Consider the following 16,209-nt stretch of genomic DNA (forward strand, 5'->3'; position numbering starts at 1 on the left):
AGATCCGTAATTTGATCACACATATTATAATTGTATATGTACAATTTAAATTCCATCATTTGAGTCCTAGCCACAGCAATTATACAAACAAAAGAAATAAAAGGCATCCAAATAGGAAGAGAAGAGATAAAACTGTCACTGTATACAGATGACATGATACTGTACGTAGAAAACCCTAAGGACTCAACCCAATTTGAACTGATTAACAAATTCAGCAAAGTAGCAGGATATAAGATTAACATTCAGAAGTGAGTCGCATTTCTGTATACTAACAATGACATATTAGAAAAGGAATACAAAAATACAATACCTTCTAAAATCGCACCCCAAAAAATCAAATACCTGGGAATACACCTGACCAAGGAGGTAAAGGACTTCTATGCCAAGAACTATAAAACTTCAATCAAGGAAATTAAAGAAGATGTAAAGAAATGGAAAGATATTCCATGCTCCTGGGTTGGAAAAATTAATATTGTAAAGACGGCCATACTACCCAAAGCAATTTACAGATTCAATGCAATCCCTATCAAACTACCCAGGACATTTTTCACAGAACTAGAAGAAACAATCCAAACATTTATATGGAACCACAAAAGACCCAGAATCGCCAAAGCAATCCTGAGGAACAAAAACCAAGCAGGAGGCATAACTCTCCCAGACTTTAGGCACTATTACCAAGGCACAGTCATCAAGACAGTGTGGGACTGGTACCAAAACAGACACAGAGACCAATGGAACAGAATAGAGAACCCAGAAATAAATCCTGACACCTAGGGTCAATTCATCTTTGACAAGGGAGGCAACAGCATAAAATGGGGAAAAGAAAATCTATTCAGCAAGCATTGCTGGGAAACCTGGACAGCTGCATGCAAAGCAATGAAACTAGAACACACCCTCACACCATGCACGAAAATAAACTCCAAATGGCTGAAAGACTTAAATGTAAGACAAGACACCATCAAACTCCTGGAAGAGATCATAGACAAAACATTCTCTGACATCAACTTCATGAATATTTTCTCAGGTCAGTTTCCCAAGGCAACAGAAATAAAAGCGAAAATAAACCCATGGGACCTAATCAAACGGACAAGCTTTTGCACGGCAAAGGAAACCAAAAAGAAAACAAAAAGACAACTGACAGAATGGGAGAAAATAGTTTCAAACGGAGCAACAGACAGGGGCTTAGAATCTAGAATATACAAGCAACTTATACAGCTCAACAGCAAAAAAGCCAACCACCCAATGGAAAAATGGGCAAAAGACCTGAATAGACCATTCTCCAAGGAAGATATACAGATGGCCAACAAACACTTGAAAAAATGCTCAACATCCCTGATTATTAGAGAAATGCACATTAGAAGTTCCATGAGATACCACCTCACACCAGTCAGAATGGCCATCATTCATAAATCCACAAATAACAAATGCCGGAGGGGCGGTGGAGAAAAGGGAACCCTCCTGCACTGTTGGTGGGAATGTCAACTGGTACAGCCACTATGGAGAACAGTATGGAGGTACCTTAGAAATCTATACATAGAACTACCACATGACCCCGCAATCCCACTCTTGGGCATATATCCAGACAAAACTCTAATTAAAAGAGACACATGCACCCGCATGTTCATTGCAGCACTATTCACAGTAGCCAAGACATAGAAACAACCCAAATGTCCACTGATAGATGATTGCATTAGGAAGATGTGGTATATCTACACAATGGAATACTACTCGGCCATAAAAAAAACCCAACATAATGCCATTTGCAGCAACATGGATGGAACTAGAGACCCTCATACTGAGGGAAATAAGTCAGAAAGAGAAAGACAAATACCATATGATACCACTTATCTCTGGAATCTAATATAAGGCACAAATGAACGTTTCCACAGAAAAGAAAATCATGACTTGGAGAATAGACTTGTGGCTGCCTGGGGAGAGAGGGAGGGAATGGGAGGGATCGGGAGCTTGGGGTTAACGGATGCAAACTATTGCTCTTGGAATAGATTTACAATGAGATCCTGCCGTGTAGCATTGAGAACTATGTCTAGATATTTACATCACAACACAGCAATGGGAGGAAAAAGTATGTATACATGTATATGTAACTTAGTCCCCATGCTGTACAGTGGAAAAAAAAATAATAAATAAATAAATTCCATCATTTGATTAAACATTTCATAAACGGATAAGATAGAAATTGGAAAGGAATTTTTTTTTTGTCTTTTCTAGGGCCGCACCTTTGGCATACGGAGGTTGCCAGGCTAGGGATCTAATCGGAGCTGTAGCCACCGGCCTACACCACAGCCACAGCAACACCAGATCCGAGTCGAGTCTGCGACCTACACCACAGTTCACAGCAACGCCAGATCCTTAACCCACTGAGCACAGCCAGGGATTGAACCCACAACTACATGGTTCCTACTTGGATTTGCTAACCACTGAGCCACGACGGAAACTCCAGGAAAATTTGTTTTCATGAAAATACTTTGGAATGATTTAATGAAAATGAATAGCTAATATAATTGCTGTCAAAATATGGATAGGGCAATAGCTTAAAAATTTTGGAAAAAATCATAAAAATCTAGGATTCTTTCCTAGACTGCTTCATGAATGTCTTTAGTTTCTTTTTCTAAAAAAAAACTTATGGACACACTCATGACATATGAAAGTTCCTGAGCTAGGGATTGAATCTGAAACCTATTCTGCCACTAAAGCTGGATCCTTTAACTCACTGTGCCAGGCTGGGGATCAAACCCTCACCTCTGCAGAGATCCAAACTGCTATAGTTGGATTTTTAACCACTATGCCACAATGGGAGTTCCTGCATTTAGTTTCTTAAAAGCTCTTCTCTAAGGACACCCAGAAGTGTAAATGAGAGATGACGTTGTGTTAAGAATGTAAACTTGGGAGAAAGACCACATGAGTTTTAATCTTATCTTGACTGTATACTGATTGTGTAATCTTAGGCAAGTTTCTTAACCTCAAATGTAAAATAAGAATGATTGTAATTGCTACCTCAAAAAGATACTGGCAAGACTAAAAGCATATGACACATAGTAAATGCTCAACTGTTATTATTTTTTTTTCAACTGTTATTATTAATACTGGTACTGCTACTGTGTATGTGGTTTATTCAAGAATGACTACCTGGACCATCTATTCAATTTATTTATTTGTTTATTTTTATTGAAATACAGTTGGTTTACAATGTTGTGTTAATTTCTGGGGTACAGCAAAGTGATTCATTCAATTATACATCAATTATACACACATTCTTTTTCATGTCTCTTTCCATTATGGTTTATCACAGGATATTGAATATAGTTCCCTGTGCTATAATGTTTATCCATTCTATATACAATAGTTTGCATCTGCTAATCCCAAACTCCCAATCAATCCTTACCCGATCCCACTCCCCCTTGTCAACAAGTCTGTTCTCTATGTGGACCATCTACTGATGGAGTCATGCTCAAGAAAGACTCCTGGGCTTTAAGTCAAAAGACTGATAAAATCTACATATAGTTTTATGGTAAAATGATCTCTAATTATTCAACTTTGCCAATTAACGAACTTTTGCCAATTAATTCCAATTGTAATTGCTTTCGATAAGGGATTCTCCTAGAAGTTGATTTATTTGTCTGCATATTAATAGTTTGAAAAACACAAAAAATGAGACCCAATTGTGTGAAAATACAAAGCTCCCATGGCACATAAGTATCATTCCACTAAATCATTTCTTCCATACATTTTTAAGATTAAGAATCTAGGGAATTCTCATGGCACAACAGAAACGAATCTGACTAGTATGCATGAGGGTGCAGGTTCAATCCCTGGCCTCGCTCAGTGGGTTAAGGATCTGGCATTACCATGAGCTGTGGTGTAGGTTGCAGACCTGGCTAGGATCCAGAATTGCTGTGGCTGTGGTGTAGGCAGGCAGCTGCAGCTCCAATTCTCCCACTAGCCTGGGAACTTCCATATGCTGCAAGTGCGGCCCTAAAAAAGAAAAACCAAAAACAACCCCAAACAAACAAAAAAGAAAAACCTGATTGTGATGAAACTAAAGACATATTAGAACTGAAGACAAAATGGCCAACAAACATTCAGACTAAATAGAGAGCAAATGCAAAATTACTGATGTTGTATTGACTTTTCTGTCAAAAGCTGGATGTTTGTTTGACTAGAAGATTTCAGAATTCAATCTCACATCCTAGATTAAGAATCATGATTTTTAGCCTGAAAAGGGATACTTATGATTTACAGGCAAGAGCACAAAGTGAGGTTTCAGAAGCCCTGAATTCTAGTCCCAACTCCATTCTGTATTTAGGTGAAGACACTTAACCTCTCAGAGCTGAGTGATTAGTGGATTCTAATCTAGTCCTTGACCCTTAGCAGCCATGCCTTGGACATAGTGCTTAACTTTTCCTAACCTTGGATGCTATTTGCAAAACAGGGACAATAATAGAACCAAACTGTAATAGGTACAAATGGTGATGACATGGAATATTCATATGTAAAGAGCATAGCACTGTGTCTGGGGCATATATTAACTAATATAATAATCAACAGATATTAACTGTAGTTTACCTATTCATTTGTTCTGGAGGTGGTTAGAGAGACTGGCAGGAAGGAATGACTGTCAGATCCATGGCATTAGTTCACTGAAAGGGAGCTATTTAAAAAATATACTATTAGAATTTTTCAGCCTCTAAAGAAATGCTGGTGTACTAAGGCATAGTCCTGAGTGACCACACCCTAGTCAGTCAAATCTTTCTTTACAGATCTTGCTCTTTCACATGAAGCTCCAGGGAATAAAAGAATATGCAGAAGTATAATTGATATTTATAGTAATTATTTTAGCTTTTATTCCAGTATTGACAATATCAGATTGATTATCCTTTCCCGACATTCAGCCACCAAAAAGATGATCCACATTTCATGTAGTTAGGACTTAGAGAGTTGACCTGTTTGGGTCCTCCAGGAAGTCAACTCCGAGACAATCAGGCTTACAAGAGGTTCGGGGGAAGGGTGGAGAAGTAACATCTCTGAAAGGTGAATGGGGGAGGAAGGCTTGGGCACAGAAGACACCGATTTGACACTTTTGAAGGGAACGTGGGCAAGGAACACCTCAGAGAAAACTTAGACCAAAATGCACATCCAATAAAGTTTCAGCCAACCCAAGAGGGAATTCCAGAGCAAAGATTGCTCCATAGAGGAGACCCACATTGGGCAGGAATGGCCGGGCACCAGTGCCCCACCATGCTCATTTGAATGCCAACTAAGCATGCATAGCACCCCCACCTCAAAAGTGGAGGCGCATCCCGAAGATGATGTAGCCGAAGGCTGCCAGTTAAGCCTTCTCCTTGTAGCTGAACAACAGTTTTCTTTCTTGAAGGAGTATCTGAGAGGCATAGTGGAATGGCTACCAGAGTTCCCACATTATACCTTCCCTCGATATAGTTTATTATAGTAAGTTATTTCCCTGTTTTTATGCCTTACGTCATTTAACATTTTATAAGTTAAAGCCTTTAATTTTTTTCTTGAGTATATTTTGCCAAAGTTTTGAGTTGTTAAAGGAAGGAACAAATTGCATATTACAGTAAAGGATTTTAAAATACATACTTGAAAGTTGATTTTCTTTTTAGAGACAAGGAAGTAAATATTCATTCTTGTCTTCCCAAATATAGCAATAAAATTGGCGTTTAAAATGCTGACCTACCTAACCATAAAATTTCATTTATATTTTGTGTGATTGAAATTCATAAGTTTAAAGTTATATTTTCAATATTATAAGCACGTGTTAGATGCAAAAACAGCATCCTCTATTAGTTTTCAGGTTCGTTGAGGATAGGCGTTGTATCCATGTTGCCAAGTACTTCCCAGTTGTAATGAGCAAAGAATCACCTCACGTTTCTTGGATGTGATGAAGGATTACTTAAAGTAGACCTTTCACATCAGTGAGATGTATAAAGCATTCATTGAAAATGAAATAGGTTTTTTACATATCCTTACTTTTTACCAAATTCAGGAAGGTGACAGACTATGCTTTTGGATTACTCTGTCACATAATAAATAAAGTTGAAAGCGAAATGAGCAGTGGGGTGTTAGAAAGGTAAAGCTGTATGCTATCCATCATGACCGTATACTAGAAGATATTCTCTTGTATATGTTTTTACAGAGATGTATGGACAGATTGACAGATTGAATTCTGTGTTTATACACTGGATGTTCCAATTCACTTTAAGATACTTTTTAAAATGTGAATATTGGCTTCCTGGATTATCTAACAATTTAAATAAGTTAACCTCCACATACATGGCAGTCATAGTTATTATGTTACTAATATTTATATTCTGCAGCCAAAAGACGTTTCCTGTATTCTGATGAAACTCAGTAAATATAAATTTGTTCGTTTATTTAACATCTCCTAAGTATGTCACATATTGCTGAGTATTTTTTCCAACATTTTACTATAAAATTTTTCAAGGACACAGAAAATTCAGAAGAATTGTACACGGAACACTCACCACCTAGATTCTACAAATAGCATTTAATTTTACCTGGTTTAACACATTTATCTGTCCATCTGTCCATGACTTCACCCTTGTATCACTCTAAATTATTTCAACAGATTTGAAAGCAGATTGTACATATCCGTATATTCCCCCTAAAACACGTTAGAATTCACTAGAGGTTGATATTTGACTGTATTTTTTTTCTTTTGAGGTAAAATTTCTATATAGTAGAATGCAAATGTCTGGAGTGGACCAGTCAATGAGTTTCCACAAGTGCACAAACCTGTGTGCCAAGATACAAAATATTAATATCATCCCATAAAGTTATCTCATGCCCCCAATACCACTTCCCAGCCAATCTCCCAACACCCCATAAAAAATACCATTCTCTTTTTTTCCACTGTAGATGAGTTTTGCCTGCTCTAGCAAAGTCATGTAAAATCATACATACTCTTTCATGTAAGGCTTTCTTCTCGTGGCATATTCTTTTCAGATTCATCCACATTGTCACTTGTTTCAGGAATTCATTCTTTTTTTATTGCTGAGTAATATCTCATTGTGTGAAGATTTCAGGTTATTTATCCATTGCCTTACTGATGGGCAACTCTGTTTCCAATTTCAGACTTGTAAATAAAGCTCTTATGAACCTTCTTGTACTAGTCTTTTCTGTACATATTCGTTTTCATTTTTCCTTTTTTTTTTTTTTTTCCTTTTTAGGGCCATACTGTGGCATGTGGAAGTTCTCAGGCTGCCAGCCTATGCCACAGCCACAGTAATGCAGGTTCCGAGCTGGATCTGTGACCTATGCTGGAACCTTAACCCACTGAGCGAGGCCAGAGATGGAACCCACATCCTCATGGACACTATGTCAAGTTCTTAACCCGATGAGCCACAACAGGAATTCCTGTTTTCATTTTTACTGAGTAAATACTGATGAGGAAAACTGGTTATGGAATAAGCATGTGTCTAGTTTTAAAAGAATAATTTTGGAGTTCCTGTTGTAGCACAGTGGAGACGAATCCGACTAGAAACCATGAGGTTTCGGGTTCAATCCCTGGCCTCACTCAGTGGGTTAAGGATCTGGCGTTGCCGTGAGCTGTGGTGTAGGTTGCAGACATGGCTCAGATCTGGTGTGGCTGTGGCTGTGGCGTAGGCTGGCGGCTATAGTTCTGATTAGACCCCTAGCCTGGGAACCACCATATGCTGCAGGTTCGGCCCTAAAAAAAAAAAAAAAAAAAAAATCATTTCTAATTATGTTCTAGCATATAAAACATAATAGACTTTTATTTAAAAGAAAAATTTCTTTTAAAACTAGACACATGCTTACTCCATAAACAAACAGCCAGATCGTTCTCCAAAGTAGTTGTATGGTGTTTCACTCCCATACAACTACTCCCACCAACAATGTGCGAATGTTCTGATGATTCCATATCTTCAATAAAATTTGGTGGTGTTAATCTTTTTGATTTTAGCCAAACTGGTGGGTGTGTTGTATTAGCTAATAATGGCTTTATTTTGCATTTTCCTGATGACTGACGATGTTGGACTCATTGTCATGTGCTCATGGGGCCATTCGTATCTCTTCCTTAGTGAGAGTTCTATCAACTTTTTTGTTGATTTTTAAATTGAATTTTTCTTACTATTCAGTCTCAGAAAGTCCGTATGAATGTTGATAACCAGTATTTTGTGAAATATATGTTTTGCAAATTTTTCTCCCAGTCTGAAGATTATTCATTAATTTTTGAAATGATATCACTTGATGAGCAAAAGGTTTAAATTTTCATGAAGTCTAATTCATCATCATTTTCATTTATGGTTATTGCTGTCTTCGCCTGTCTTAGAAATCTTTGCCTACCTCCAAGTCACAAAGATATTCTATGTTTTCATATAAAAGATTTATGGCTTTACTTTGTACATTTAGATCTCTGTTCTATCTCAAATTAACTTTTTGTGTGAAGTAGGAATCAAGCTTCAATTTCTATGCATATGACACCCAGTTGTTCCAGCATAATTTATGGAAAAGGCTTTCCTGTCCCCAACAGATTGCCTTGGCTACTTTGTCAAACATTAAATGACCATACACATGGGAAATTTCTAGGCTCTCTCTTTAACTCTATTGATATTTTTTTTTCGGTCCCTATGCCAGACTGTCTTTATTACTATGACAGTATAGTAGGTGTTAAAGGTCAGCTACTATAAGTCAAGTCCTCTAAGTTTGTTCTTCTTTATCAAAATTGCTTTGGATAATTTGGATTCTTTTTTTTGGTCTTTTGCCTTTTTAGGGCCGCGCCTGCAACATATGGAGGTTCCCAGGCTAGGGGTCTAATTGGAGCTACAGTTGCTGGCCTAAGCCAGAGCCACAGCAACACCAGATCCAAGCCACGTCTGTGACCTACACCACAGCTCACGTCAACGCCAGATCCATAACCCACTGAGCGAGGCCAGGAATTGAATGCAAAACCTCATGGTTCCTAGTAGGATTCGTTTCTGCTGAGCCACAATGGAAACTCTCCATGGATTCTTCCTTTTCATTTCTTATATCTTTGTTTTCCTATATGCCTTTTATAATCAGTTTGACTATGTTTTTAGGTCTGCTGAGGTTATGATTTGAAGTGTGATGAATCTAAAATCAAAATTGGGAGAAATATATCTTAACATTATTGAGTCTTCCAATACATGAACATGGTATAGCTTTCCATTTAGTATGATCTTTCTGAATTTCCATGAGCAGTTTTTTGTAGTTAACAATAAAGAGGTCTTGCATATCCTTTGTATCCCTAACCACTTTATAGTTTCTGATGTTATTGTAAATGAAATTGTTTTATTTTCTAATTGTGTTCTAGCCTATAAAACACAACTGATTTTTATTTCCAAATATATAGATACTTGTCTAGAAATCTGTTGTACATGTTTTTAATTTAATCTCTTTGTAGTCAGAGTACATACTCTGTATGAGTTAATTCCTTTTATTAACCTTAGGTTTATGACCCATCGTATGGTCTATCATGCTAAATGTATATTTACCAAGATTTTTTGACAAGATACAAAAGGAATAGAAACATTAAACTCTGCTTTCTTGCAGTTTACTGCCACATGGGAGTTAAAAACATAAATACTTAGAACAATATGACAAAGTCCAGAAAAACTAAATTATATCATCAGTAGGGATCAACCTCATAAGTGATGAAAAGTCTTAAAGGATTTATTAGAGTAGGGACTCAAGGAATTTGCTTGTGGTGCAGTGGGTTAAGGATATGGCGCTGTCACTGCAGCAGCTGTGGTGCACTGCCGTGGCACACATTCATTCCCTGGGCCAGGAACTTCCACATGCCTCAGGCATGGCCAAAAAAAAAAAAAAAAGAAAGAAAGAAAGAAAGAAAAACAAGAGTAAGAGCAAAAGAGTAGGAGCTCAACAAGATATGCACCCCTCCATTCTTGCTGGACATAAATGTTTGAGCCAATTCTTTTTTTTTTTGGTCTTTTTGCCATTTCTTGGGCTGCTCCTGCGGCATATGGAGGTTCCCAGGCTAGGGGTCCAATCAGAGCTGTAGCCACCAGCCTATGCCAGAGCCACAGCAACGTGGGATCCGAGCCATGTCTGCAACCTACACCACAGCTCACGGCAACGCCAGATCCTTTAACCCACTGAGCAAGGCCAGGGACCAAACCCGCAACCTCATGGTTCTTAGTCGGATTCGTTAACCACTGCGCCATGATGGGAACTCCTGAGCCAATTCTTGAAGCAAGTTCTGGGCACAAAGTATTAGGTTGGAAGTTGGAGAACTAATAAGTGAAATGATTAAGGGATTATAAAAGGATTTTGCACGTCATGAGAGGAAGACAGCATGGAATCTTATTTCCTTTTTCTTCTTTTCCCACAAGAACTTTTTTTTTTCCTTTTCTCATGCCTTTATTTTTTTAAATTGTAATCAATTGTTATTTCCCCAATATATATTTTTTTCTACTGTATAGCATGGTGACCCAGTTACACATACATGTATATATTCTTTTTTCTCACATTATCATGTTCCATCATAGGTGACTAGACGTAGTTCCCAGCGCTACACAGCAGGATCTCATTGCTAATCCATTCCAAAGGCAACAGTCTCCATCTATTAACCCCAAGCTCTCAATCCACCCCCTCCCTCCCCCTCCCCCTTGGCAACCACAAGTCTATTCTCCAAGTCCATGATTTTCTTTTCTGTGGAAAGGTTCATTTGTGTCGTATATTAGATTCCAGAGATAAGTGGTATCATATGGTATTTGTCTTTCTCTTTCTGACTTATTTCACTCAATATGAGTCTCCAGTTCCATCCATGTTGCTGCAAATGGCATTATTTTGTTCTTTTTAATGGCTGAGTAGTATTCCATTGTGTATATATACCACATCTTCCTAATGCAATCATCTATCAGTGGACATTTGGGTTGTTTCCATGTCTTGGCTATTGTGAATAGTGCTGCAATGAACATGCAGGTGCATGTGTCTTTTTTTTTCTTTTTTCTTTTTTGTCTTTCTGCTATTTCTTTGGGCCGCTCCCACGGCATATGGAGGTTCCCAGGCCAGGGGTCGAATCGGAGCTGTAGCCACCGGCCTACCCCAGAGCCACAGCAACGCGGGATCCGAGCCGCATCTGCAGCCCACACCACAGCTCACGGCAACGCCGGATCCTTAACCCACTGAGCAAGGGCAGGGACCGAACCCGCAACCTCATGGTTCCTAGTCGGATTCGTTAACCACTGCGCCACAATGGGAACTCCGCATGTGTCTTTTTTAAGGAAAGTAGTGTCCAGATATATGCCCAAGAGTGGGATTGCTGGGTCATATGGTAGTTCTATGTATAGATTTCTAAGGTACCTCCATACTGTTCTCCACAGTGGTTGTACCAACTTACATCCCCACCAACAGTACAGGAGGGTTCCCTTTTCTCCACACCCCCTCCAACATTTGTTATTTGTGGACTTATGAATGATGGCCATTCTGACTGGTGTGAGGTGGTATCTCATGGTAGTTCTGATATGCATTTCTCTAATAATCAGGGATGTTGAGCATTTTTTCATGTGGTTGTTGGTCCCATCTGTGTATCTTCCTTGGAGAAATATCTATTCAGGTCTTTTGCCCATTTTTCAATTGGATTGTTGGCTTTTTTGTTGTTGAGTTGTATAAGTTGCTTGTATATTCTAGATACTAAGCCCTTGTCCGTTGCATCATTTGAATCTATTTTCTCCCATTCTCTAAGTTGTCTTTTTGTTTTCGTTTTGGTTTCCTTTGCTGTGCAAAAGCTTGTCTGTTTGATTAGGTCCCATTGGCTTATTTTCACTTTTATTTCTGTCGCCTTGGGAGACTGACCTGAGAAAATATTCATGAAGTTGATGTCAGAGAATGTTTTGTCTATGATCTCTTCCAGGAGTTTGATGGTGTCTTGTCTTACATTTAAGTCTTTAAGCCATTTTGAGTTTATTTTCATGCATCGTGCGAGGGTGTGTTCTAGTTTCATTGCTTTGCATGCAGCTGTCCAGGTTTTCCAGCAATACTTGCTGAAAATACTTTTTCCCATTTTATGTTCTTGCCTCCCTTGTCAAGAATTTTTTCTAACCTAGGATTTGTGAGGCTTTGTAATTAATGGCAGAACTACATTGCCAAAAAAGGTCTTGGTGACGAGAAATATTCAGGCATAGAGTAGAGGGGGGTGCAGGCACTAGGAGAGCAAGGGGAGTAGCCACAACTAATTTACTTTGCATAGACCAGGAAGACCTAGTGGGTAACTTTTGAGCTGGGTCTTTAAGAATATACCTGCCACATTAAGAGAATAGAAAATCCTAATAGCTTGAAAGTATAAGACAAATACAGAGAGCTGCTTAGGTAGAGAGTAGAGGGAGGAATTTGCAAAGGTGCCCTAGAGTCGGAATTAGAAAATTTGTGCTTAAAGAGTTTGTATTTTCTGTTTAAGTGGATGGGAGTCATGGACTGTCTAAAGCTATCTGGTGGAACCGAAAAGGGTGGATAGGATTTGGGAGAAACTAAAGACAGGGAAACTAGTTCGTTGGTAGACCATCTTAGGTCAGGTGATTGATGATGAATCTGAAGTGAGGCAGGAAAGAGTCATTAAAAGGTAAGACCTGGAGTTCCTTTCGTGGCTCAGTGATTAACAAATCCAATGAGGAACCATGAGGTTGCAGGTTTGATCCCTGGCCTCATTCAGTGGGTTAAGGATCTGAGCTGTGGTGTAGGTCGCAGGTGTGGCTCGGATCCCGAGTTGCTGTGGCTGTGGTGTAGGCTGGCAGCTATAACTCTGATTAGACCCCTAGCCTGGGAACCTCCATATGCTGCGGTTGCGGCCCTAGATAAAAATTAAATAAATAAAAATTTAAAAAGGTAAGACCTGAGGGAGGTAGAATGAGTAGACAAACTACGGATAGAAAAGGAGTCATGGGTGAATGTCCCATTACTTTCTTTCTTTTTTCTTTTCTTTTCTTTTTCCTGAGCCCGCAGCATATGGAATTTCCCAGGCCAGGGATTGAACTCAGCCACAGGAGTGACTCAGTCACAGGAGTGACCCGGGCCACTGTAATGACAACACCACATCCTTAACCCACTGCGCCACAAAGGAACTTTGAGTTTCCCATTTCTGATGTGTGACGGGGCACATGGGAGTTTCATTACAGGGAAAGAAACTGTAGGACAAAAGGCAGAGTTTGGAGCCAAAACTGAGTTTCATTTCTTATCGATGGAGGAGGAAAGATCTATTAATTTTAACCATAGCGCTGAAGATTAGAAGTGGGAGGGCTAGAGATTAGATTTGCAAGTCATTAATATTTACCGGGCAGCAGTCAAACAGAGAACCGGAACTACACCCACCTGGTGTGTCTTAGGGAGCCTGGACTATTGAATGAGAAAAAGGCTGAGATAACTCGTGAGTCCCCTTCTGGGCCTTTGAGTAACTATTAAGAGGGAAGAGGATAACCAGGAGATGGAGTGCTAGTGAAGCACACAGCCTGGCAATACCAACTCGGATGGTTTGGTCCTTAAACTTGCTTGATTTCTTAAACAAGAGGCATCTCATAAAAAAGCAATCGTGGGAGGAAATTAAGCTCACGTCATGTATTAAGGAGAACATCTGAGGGTTTATGCAAGAGAAACCAATCTGCGCTAGCTTCAGTAAAATAAAACTTTCTTATGAGAATGCAGTGGTGCTTCATAGAAGTCAAGGGTAAGAATGCCACTATAACTTGGAGGTGGACAGCCACTGAGAATCCAGCCTTGGGTCCACTCTGTTTCCCTCTTTTCTTTGTCTCTTCCCTCTTTTAACTAGTTTTTTTCTCTTTCTTCTGATGGCATTAACTCCTAAATTGATGTTACGGCTCCAGACACCCAGTGTTACCAATTCCCCCTTCCCATTCTAAGTCCCCAGGCAAGTTCTCTGATTGGCCCAGCATGGGTGAGATGCTCCATCCTGATCCAATCAAGTGTGTGCGTGTGTGTGTGTGTGTGTGTGTGTGTGTGTGTGTGTGTGTGTTTAGGGGCCAGTGGACTCCAGGCCAGTTAAATCATAATATCTGGGGATGGGATCCAGACATCACTATTTGTTACAGGTGTCCCAGTTCTGGAACCAAGGCTGTTATTTTTATGAAAATAAAGACTGTGGTAGGGTTAATAATGCCCTCCCCCACCCCGGCCATGTCCATAGGTTAATACCCAGAACCTGTGCAAGTATTACATTACACAGCAAAGAGGAATTGAAGATGGGATTAAAGGTGCTAATAAACTGACCTTAAAATAAGGAGATGATTTTGGATTATTGGGGGGGCTGCCCATATAATCACAGGGGTCCTTAAATGTGGAAGAAGTAGGCAGAATTGTGTCTGAGAGAAATGTCATTGCTGGCTTTGAGGATGGAAGGGGACCATGACCCAAGGCATGTGGGTGGTGTCTGGAAAGTGGAAAATCAAGAAAGAGGAATCTCCCTTTGATCCTCCATAAAGGAATTCAACCCTGCTAACACCTTAATTTTAGCCCAGTTGTGACCCTTTTCAGATTTCTGACCTCTAGAGCTGTAATACATTTGTGTTATTTCAAGCCACTAAGTTTGTGGCGGTGGTGTGTTTTGTTTTAACAGCAGCCATAGAAAACCAATAGAGACATTATTGAAAAGACTGGTTGGTACTTGAATAAATGAGAGAGCGATCAAAGATAATCCCAAGGCTGTATTCCTTAAATACAGTTGTTCTGGGATGAACATTTCTTTTTTTTTCTTTTTAGGGCCGCACCTGCAGCTTATAAAGGTTCCCCAGGCTAGGGGTCCAATCAGAGCTGTAGCCGCCGGCCTTACACCCCAGCCACAGCAACGCCAGATCCGAGCCACGTCTGCAGCCTACACCACAGCTCACGGCAACGCCGGATCCTTAACCCACTGAGCAAGGCTGGGGGTCGAACCTGTATCTTCATGGATGCTAGTCAGATTCGTTAACCGCTGAGCCCCAGCAGGAACTCCAAGGATGAACATTGCTTTTTGTTCTCTCTAGAACTTCTCTTCTGAAAACAGCATCTCCTTCTATAATTTAGAAATTTTCTCATTTTCTCTTCCAACTCTGTGGTTCTACTTGGGTTACACCTGCACTTTCTCTCCAAGAATTGTTATATTACTTGGCCTCACCCAGTCATGCTCTTTATCTGGTATTCCAAAAACTGGAGCTTTGGAAAGAGGCGCATTCTGTCTGGTAACAACTTGGTAGGTATGAGCTCACTCTTTGTCAGAGGCCATGGTTCCAAGTCTACAGAGCATGACTTTCAGAGGGTCTGAAGAATGACCCCTTCCAAGAGAGGGAGGGTTGAGAGGCTAACCTGGAATTTGAAGCATTCAGTTACTGATTCCATTTATTCCCAAGGCCAGTCATAGACTTGCCCTTTTGCAACTTGGGTTACACAATAACTTTTCTCTTTTTGCCTAAGCTATTTTATGTTAGTTTTCATCACTTCATCAAAATGTTCAGACAAATTCAGACATAAAATAAGAAAATAAATCCAGTATCCAAATGGAAGTGAACAAACGTATATACATTTCTATTAGAGATGCAAACATTGTCTTTATTAATAACCCAGTTTTGTTTTTCCTTTTAGCACTTTCTGTACGTGAAACACTTTATCAGTGAAATGACTAGGACAAGGTCCTACTTCTAGGCACTTAGAGATTTATTCAGCCTACAGAGTCTGTGTCTGCATTTGCCAATATAGAGACCCTCTTACAATATGTCCTGACTATAATTCCCCTAATGCTAACTTGACAAATGCAAAGCAGAAATGACTTCAGAAAGCCTGGTTTGTAAAATAACACAAACAGAAAAACCACAAAGGTTAATGGGGAGGATTTCAGGAAATTTAGATCTCTAAGGGCAATTACCAGTCTCTTCTCAAAAATGTCCCTTTCCCTTTTCAGTCAAAACGCTTGCTGGGAAGGACTATTGGTGTGGCCCTGTGGCAATTCTTTTATTCTTAATAAGCTACATGTTTCTCAGTTCCATCATAACTAAAGTAAAAAGAAGAAAGGAAAAGTAATTTCAAATAAATCACTTCGGGCCCACAAGGCAAGCCACTTTGGATTCACTCAGGTGTGTTTATTTTAATAGCTGCTCTGAAGGCATGTGAGATACCACAGCTGACCAGATTTTAAACACAAAAGTATGGAACTTAAAACTAAGCACA

This window comes from Phacochoerus africanus, chromosome X (assembly GCF_016906955.1).
Source record: "Phacochoerus africanus isolate WHEZ1 chromosome X, ROS_Pafr_v1, whole genome shotgun sequence".
NCBI classification, from domain to species: domain Eukaryota; kingdom Metazoa; phylum Chordata; class Mammalia; order Artiodactyla; family Suidae; genus Phacochoerus; species Phacochoerus africanus.